This window comes from Eufriesea mexicana, unplaced genomic scaffold (assembly GCF_001483705.2).
Source record: "Eufriesea mexicana isolate 0111107269 unplaced genomic scaffold, ASM148370v2 scaffold5017, whole genome shotgun sequence".
Classification (NCBI taxonomy): Eukaryota; Metazoa; Arthropoda; class Insecta; order Hymenoptera; family Apidae; genus Eufriesea; species Eufriesea mexicana.
This window is the reverse complement of record NW_016912971.1, coordinates 427,746-433,353: the sequence shown is the minus strand read 5'-3', so window position 1 is coordinate 433,353 and position 5,608 is coordinate 427,746. Positions and strand designations below refer to the sequence as shown.

Sequence of the window (5,608 nt, the reverse complement as noted above, 5' to 3'; positions counted from 1 at the left end):
ACACACACACAAAAGATTAGAGATTAGTAATACATGTATAAGATACATAGGTATTCTTGCTTTTTATTAATTGCTAAATTTTTTATGACCTCGCACGTATATGTCAATAATTAAAAAAATGTGCAAACATTTAATTAACCATTGTGTTATTCTGTAATAACTTTATTTAAACGACGCCATGACAAGAAAAAAAGTTGAAAATCGAAGTTTTTGAAAACTGATATAAAAACCTCAGAGAAGTAAATTTTTTAAATCTTTTTATATCCTGTCCTACAACAGAAAATGTGTATTAGGTTTAGGTTCGTATATGCATAAATAATTCTTGATTTAAAGAAGATAAAGAACTGTTTGGCAGTCCGGGAGGTGAGGTTCCTCGACACGGGACGAGTAAAGGAAGGTCGTTCCCGGACGTGCGGACGTTCCACCGGTCGGCTACTCCGCGCTTTGGCTAGCCGGCTACTAAACTCGTTCGTACAACGTTGCCACGTCTATTCCTTCGGTGTTGACACGATCGGACTCTAATTCAGCTACTACTCACAGTTCACGTATACTCGGTCGCGACGTTAATGTGCGAACTCATATGCACATGCGATTTGACCGAGTAGATGATTTCAAATGAATTGGCTTCTATGCGTTATCTTGGTCCCTATGCCATTTCGATTTATCCATGTGATACATTTTATAAACAACGATAAAAGAAATATTTTTTGCGTGACAAATTAAAAAAATATGTTCACTATTGTAGAGTGGATAATTATATTGACACATCATGTATTCAAAATCGATGGAATTTAAACTTTGTTAATAGTAACGTACTAGTAATGTTATTCGTTTTAACTAAAACGGAAGTGACTGCATAAACTATTTGAAGTATACAAGTTGAAAGTCGAATTTTAATGACTGTATATAGTGTGAGATAAATCATTTACCAAATAAATATTAACCTGCATTTGACTTAAACATTTACGCGGGAAACGCAATTTCAAATCAGTCAAACGTATCAAGAGTTGGCCATTATATTTGACAACAATGTTTCTTTTTTGGCGGGCATCACTAGCGCCAAGATTAAGTATTCTCCGCTCTCGTTTGTAACAAGCGGATAATAACAGTCATTCGGACATCTGTTTGACGAAAATTTCGGCTGCTTGCCAGTACCAAATTGACGTGCTGAGCGTGAAACGATGCTGGCCGTCGTCCAAAAATTATTCGAAAGTAAACATGTATCATGGTAGCATTGTTTATATTCTCAGTTACCGTCTCCGCGTTTTCTTTTCGCGCCGATTTGTTAATCCCGCCGAAAGACGAGAAACTGGTGGACACTTCTCTCAAATCACTGCTACATGGAAACTATAATCTTTGCCTGGACCCTATGGCAAATATGTTGCGAAAGGAAGGGAAACATTTAAACATTCAAAAGAATCCAACGAGGTAACGCAGGCTAAATTGTAAATATTATTTACGCGAAGCGACATTAAATACCTCTCGCAATATTTTTAGGTTATGTGCGACTACGAAATGGAATTTTGCGAACGCAACGATATCGATCGACGAACGGGAACTCGATTAATTCTCAGTGGATGAATATATCGCGAATGATATAGTTTAACATAAGCAACTGGCTCGTATGTTGAGTGGAATGCGGAGACGGAAAGGTACAGTAAGTATTTGGTGTGGGTGTCCATGTTTTGTCTAGTTAGTTCGTACCAGTCGATAAAGTGAATTTACTTCTGCGAAAACAGGACACAGCAGAAAGAGGGCGGTGGACGGTGTTGAAGAGAAAAAAAAAAAGAGAGAAGGAACCAGTGGCAGTAAAAAGATTTACAGTGGTGTAAATACAGCGGTAAAGCGGCTATCGTTCGGTCACGCTGCAAGATTATTTTCAGACGTAAATATTTCTCGCCAATTTACATAGTTCCCCTCTTTTCCGTTCGGCGGACACGTTCCACGCGTAGCTTTCGAAGGTACGCGTAATTCAGATGATTTGGGAATAAGTGCCGCCATTATCCCGGCGTGCAACGTTTATTGCGGTTAATATTATCCGTAATCGCTTCCGCATAAAAATAATTGTAGTTTAGCCGGACGAAAAAAATGGGAGGAAGAAAAGGATAAAAATACGGAAATAACTGATATTACTATTTTCTTTATCAGTTCACTATGATAAAGCAGTCGCCAATTTGAAATCGTCTTAATTTTCCTTCCCCAATACCGTTAATAGGCGAATGGATGACTGCTTTTACGAAGCGTTTCCGCTTTCTCTTATTTCTGCTTTTTGCGTTTCGGATTTTGCATCATGCACCTAACTGCCTCTCCTCTTTTTCTCTTTCGTTTCTTTTCCAAATTTCATTCGATAAACTTATCACGACTCGACGGGGATGTAGGACAAGCAAGCTGTAAGTCAAACAACCATATAATCGCGTCCACTCAATCATACGTTTTTCTTTCCTTTTCTCGAAGTATGAAATTGCAGATATTGATTACGTTTCACGTTGAGGTTTTTAATTCAATTCCAGCGCGATCAACAAAACCGATTAATCCGAGACACAGCGAGGGATCTGAAAGTAAAGTATTCGCCTTCCTTCGTGTTCAAATTATAACGAGAGGAACTGGGTCAACTCGCCGTGCAGGTGCACGACCGTGTTTCGTCCATCATCGATGCACATCCCTTTTGTCGTTTTCCGTATCGATTCGCGAGCGCACACGAACCTCTTATAACTTTTTGCTTTCTTCATTTCGTCTGTGCAGCAAGGAAACATTTACGTGAAAGGAATAACTGCCATAAATATCATAATAATCGTAACAAATGTACGAGAGGAAAAGGAAGGGGAAGGAAATAGGGAATGCAGTAATTTACAAAGGTAAGACAAATAACGAACAGAGAGATAAGAATAATGGGAAATATTTTGATTCAGTGTTTCATGTTGCAGGTCTGCGAATAGTGAATTTTACACTGGTTAACGAGCAATTTAAACCGCTTGGAAATTAATCTATCCGGCATGTATTTGAAAATGAACCAAGCTAATCGAACGAGATAAAAATGTAATGCAAATCTTCACGCTGCACCGGGCAACGTTTTATTTAATTAAGGGCATTATCGTTCGGCCGTGTCTCGTATTGATGTTTAAATCTACCAAAAAGCAGCGCAGACGTGTGAAGCACCTACATACAGGATACGTGATAGGTGGCCGAGTATTTTCCTGTTTATTATTAAAATATTCCGCCTCGTTACGTGACGGTTGATACCGGATCGTGGTGTATCCTGTAATTCAGTATGCGATAGAAATTATATTCCTCGCTAATCGAATGAATTACATATTGCCTTCGAGTGTTTCATTAATTACCGTAAATCGAGCGACGTAAAATAGTCTGAAGTACATTCACGATCCAATGAAATTCTGTATCCCCTTACGCCATCTTTTTACCACCGGGCATTAAAATCAATCTCTGCCCTGGTTCGATCATAAATCGTGTATCGATTTTCGTAGTCGTAATTCGATCAAAGATTCCTGTTTACCCTCGACGATATGCACGCTGATTCGATTAAAACGAGCGAGCCGCGTAAATCATGAGCGCAACGTTCCCGGCACACAGGGAAATGGAAGAAAAGTGGAAAAAAGGGGAAAAAATGAAAGGAGAAAAAAAGGAACTACGTCAAGTGGATAAAATTCGTCGCGTCCACGCTGTACAGGCTGATGCACACACGTGAAACAATTGTTTCGTGCAGTGTCAAGGTAACGACGGTCCCGTTGCACAGTTATAAATGCAAAAAGGAAAAAAGGGAGAAAAAAGGAAAAAATTGCGCGAGCACGAGACAACAAAAAAAGCAAGGAAAAGAGAGGAAGAGGGACGCACAATTGGCCCGGGGTGGAAAAGGAAAGAAAAATGGGTCGCTAGTCAGTTTCGCTCGGTTGATATCTGTCTGTCGCGCACGCGACCATCGAAACTCGCCCGTCGATTTTCACCACTGGTGAATATATCCGTGAGAAGAGGGGTAGTCCGAGCATTACCGGTTGAACTCTCTGTTGACGGATCACGTGGCAGAATTCAGGCATCTCCGTTGGCACCGGCAGCCGAGCTGATTTATTGAGTGGCGTGGCGTTGCTGACCTCACTCTGGCTACGGCTAACGACACTAAGAGAGCTCTCGGTAATCTGCCGAATGCCAACGATATCAGCCCAAGTCGAAATCATATGCCTCGTGCAACGAATTTAGCTCATTCAGTCACAAAATTTCTCTTTCTAGCTTTTTCCATCTCCCATTTTCATCTTGTCTTTTCACTTTTCAGCTATGGCGCAACACTGTGGCTTTCGTTACGTTGGCGGATCATCGCGGTACCTATACCCGGTTGAAAGTGAGCAGAACGTTTGGTCCACTCGAACAGGTGACTCTTCCGCTATTTTGGATACTTTGATCAACGACCGAACACATGCGCCACTTAAACCAGTTCCCAATGCCAGATTATTTTTCCAGGGATCATCAAGGTGTGCAATAGCATATGACAAGTGATTCGCTATAAATCTACATTCGCAGAGCAACATTAAGGCCACGCGCGATGTGTCAAGCATTATTTGCAAGTGATCCTTATAGTAGCCAGTTACGCTAACTGGCTCTAGCCAAAGGATTATTGGAGCACAAAAATGAGCTATAAATCGGAAATAAGGTCAAGCAGTTCACATATTACGTTGCGGACTGCACGATACAGCGAGCTAGACAGAAAAGAGCATTCTGAATCCGGTGACATAGTAACACGGTCGACGTATCGTTTCCCTATCTCGGATACAAGAACGGCTGATTACGTATCAGGTGATCAACACACGGGTAATCACTGTTTCGCGTATGTATATACATAATATATAACTTATTACTTTTGATCACGTACTTAATCGACGAATCTTGATAGGATCCACTATCGCTGAAGGAAGAAACGAAAAAACGAAGAAACGAAGCTACGAAACGAGGAGGCAAAGTGGAATTCCTTGTCGCGAATTTCGCTGGCTCGTCATACCGTAAATAACGAGATCATCACGAAATCAACGCGACCGATGAACTTGTTTCATTGTAACCGAACACCCTATACAGAGAGTCGCATACACGCACATGCGTATACCGTGTGTACAATTGCGCTCTCGTGTGAAAAGACTATTCTTACATAACGAGCTCAGCGAGCTCGACGTGACACTGACCTCACTCTAAATCCATAAGTGGTCGTTAATTATCGAGTGGCAACGATTTCAACGATTTCACTGATGGAGGGTGAGCCAAGCCGAAGAAGGGTGAGAGGGTGGGCGGGGAAGAGCCAATACACAGAGTGGCCTGCTAATCAGTCCGTTCCGATATCGCAATATGTGGGATACGCTCGGTTGATTCTGAACACGACGAGTTTACCCTAACGTAATTAATGTCCGTCGTACAATGTGACGTGCAACGACAAATTCGATCGACGTCGCTATTCATAGAAAGAGAGAGAGAACGAATGCGGGACAGAGAGTGCGAGCGAGAGAAAGAGTGCAGGTGAGAGCAAGTGAGAGACAAAGATTACTCCTGATCGTGTGTACACGGTTGACAAAGTCGACGTGGTGTGCAGCACGTTTTTAGCCGAATCAATTATAAA

General features: G+C 41.4%; 1 protein-coding gene and 2 long non-coding RNA genes across 6 annotated transcripts in view; 2 read left to right on the top strand and 1 right to left on the bottom strand.

Moving 5' to 3' along the window:
- Positions 1 to 5,608, bottom strand: part of tay (tay bridge kinase) — a 22,387-nt gene that overhangs the window by 7,973 nt on the left and 8,806 nt on the right. The window lies entirely within an intron of this gene.
- LOC108551742 (uncharacterized) lies at positions 2,804 to 3,006 on the top strand. Its single transcript, XR_001890500.1, has 2 exons — positions 2,804 to 2,855; positions 2,925 to 3,006. It is a non-coding gene; the product is annotated as an uncharacterized LOC108551742 (long non-coding RNA).
- Positions 4,711 to 5,608, top strand: part of LOC108551741 (uncharacterized) — a 5,312-nt gene continuing 4,414 nt past the window's right edge. Inside the window, exons 1-2 of the long non-coding RNA XR_001890499.1 lie at positions 4,711 to 4,831; positions 4,898 to 5,508. This is a non-coding gene — a long non-coding RNA (uncharacterized LOC108551741). The remainder of the gene's footprint in view (positions 4,832 to 4,897; positions 5,509 to 5,608) is intronic.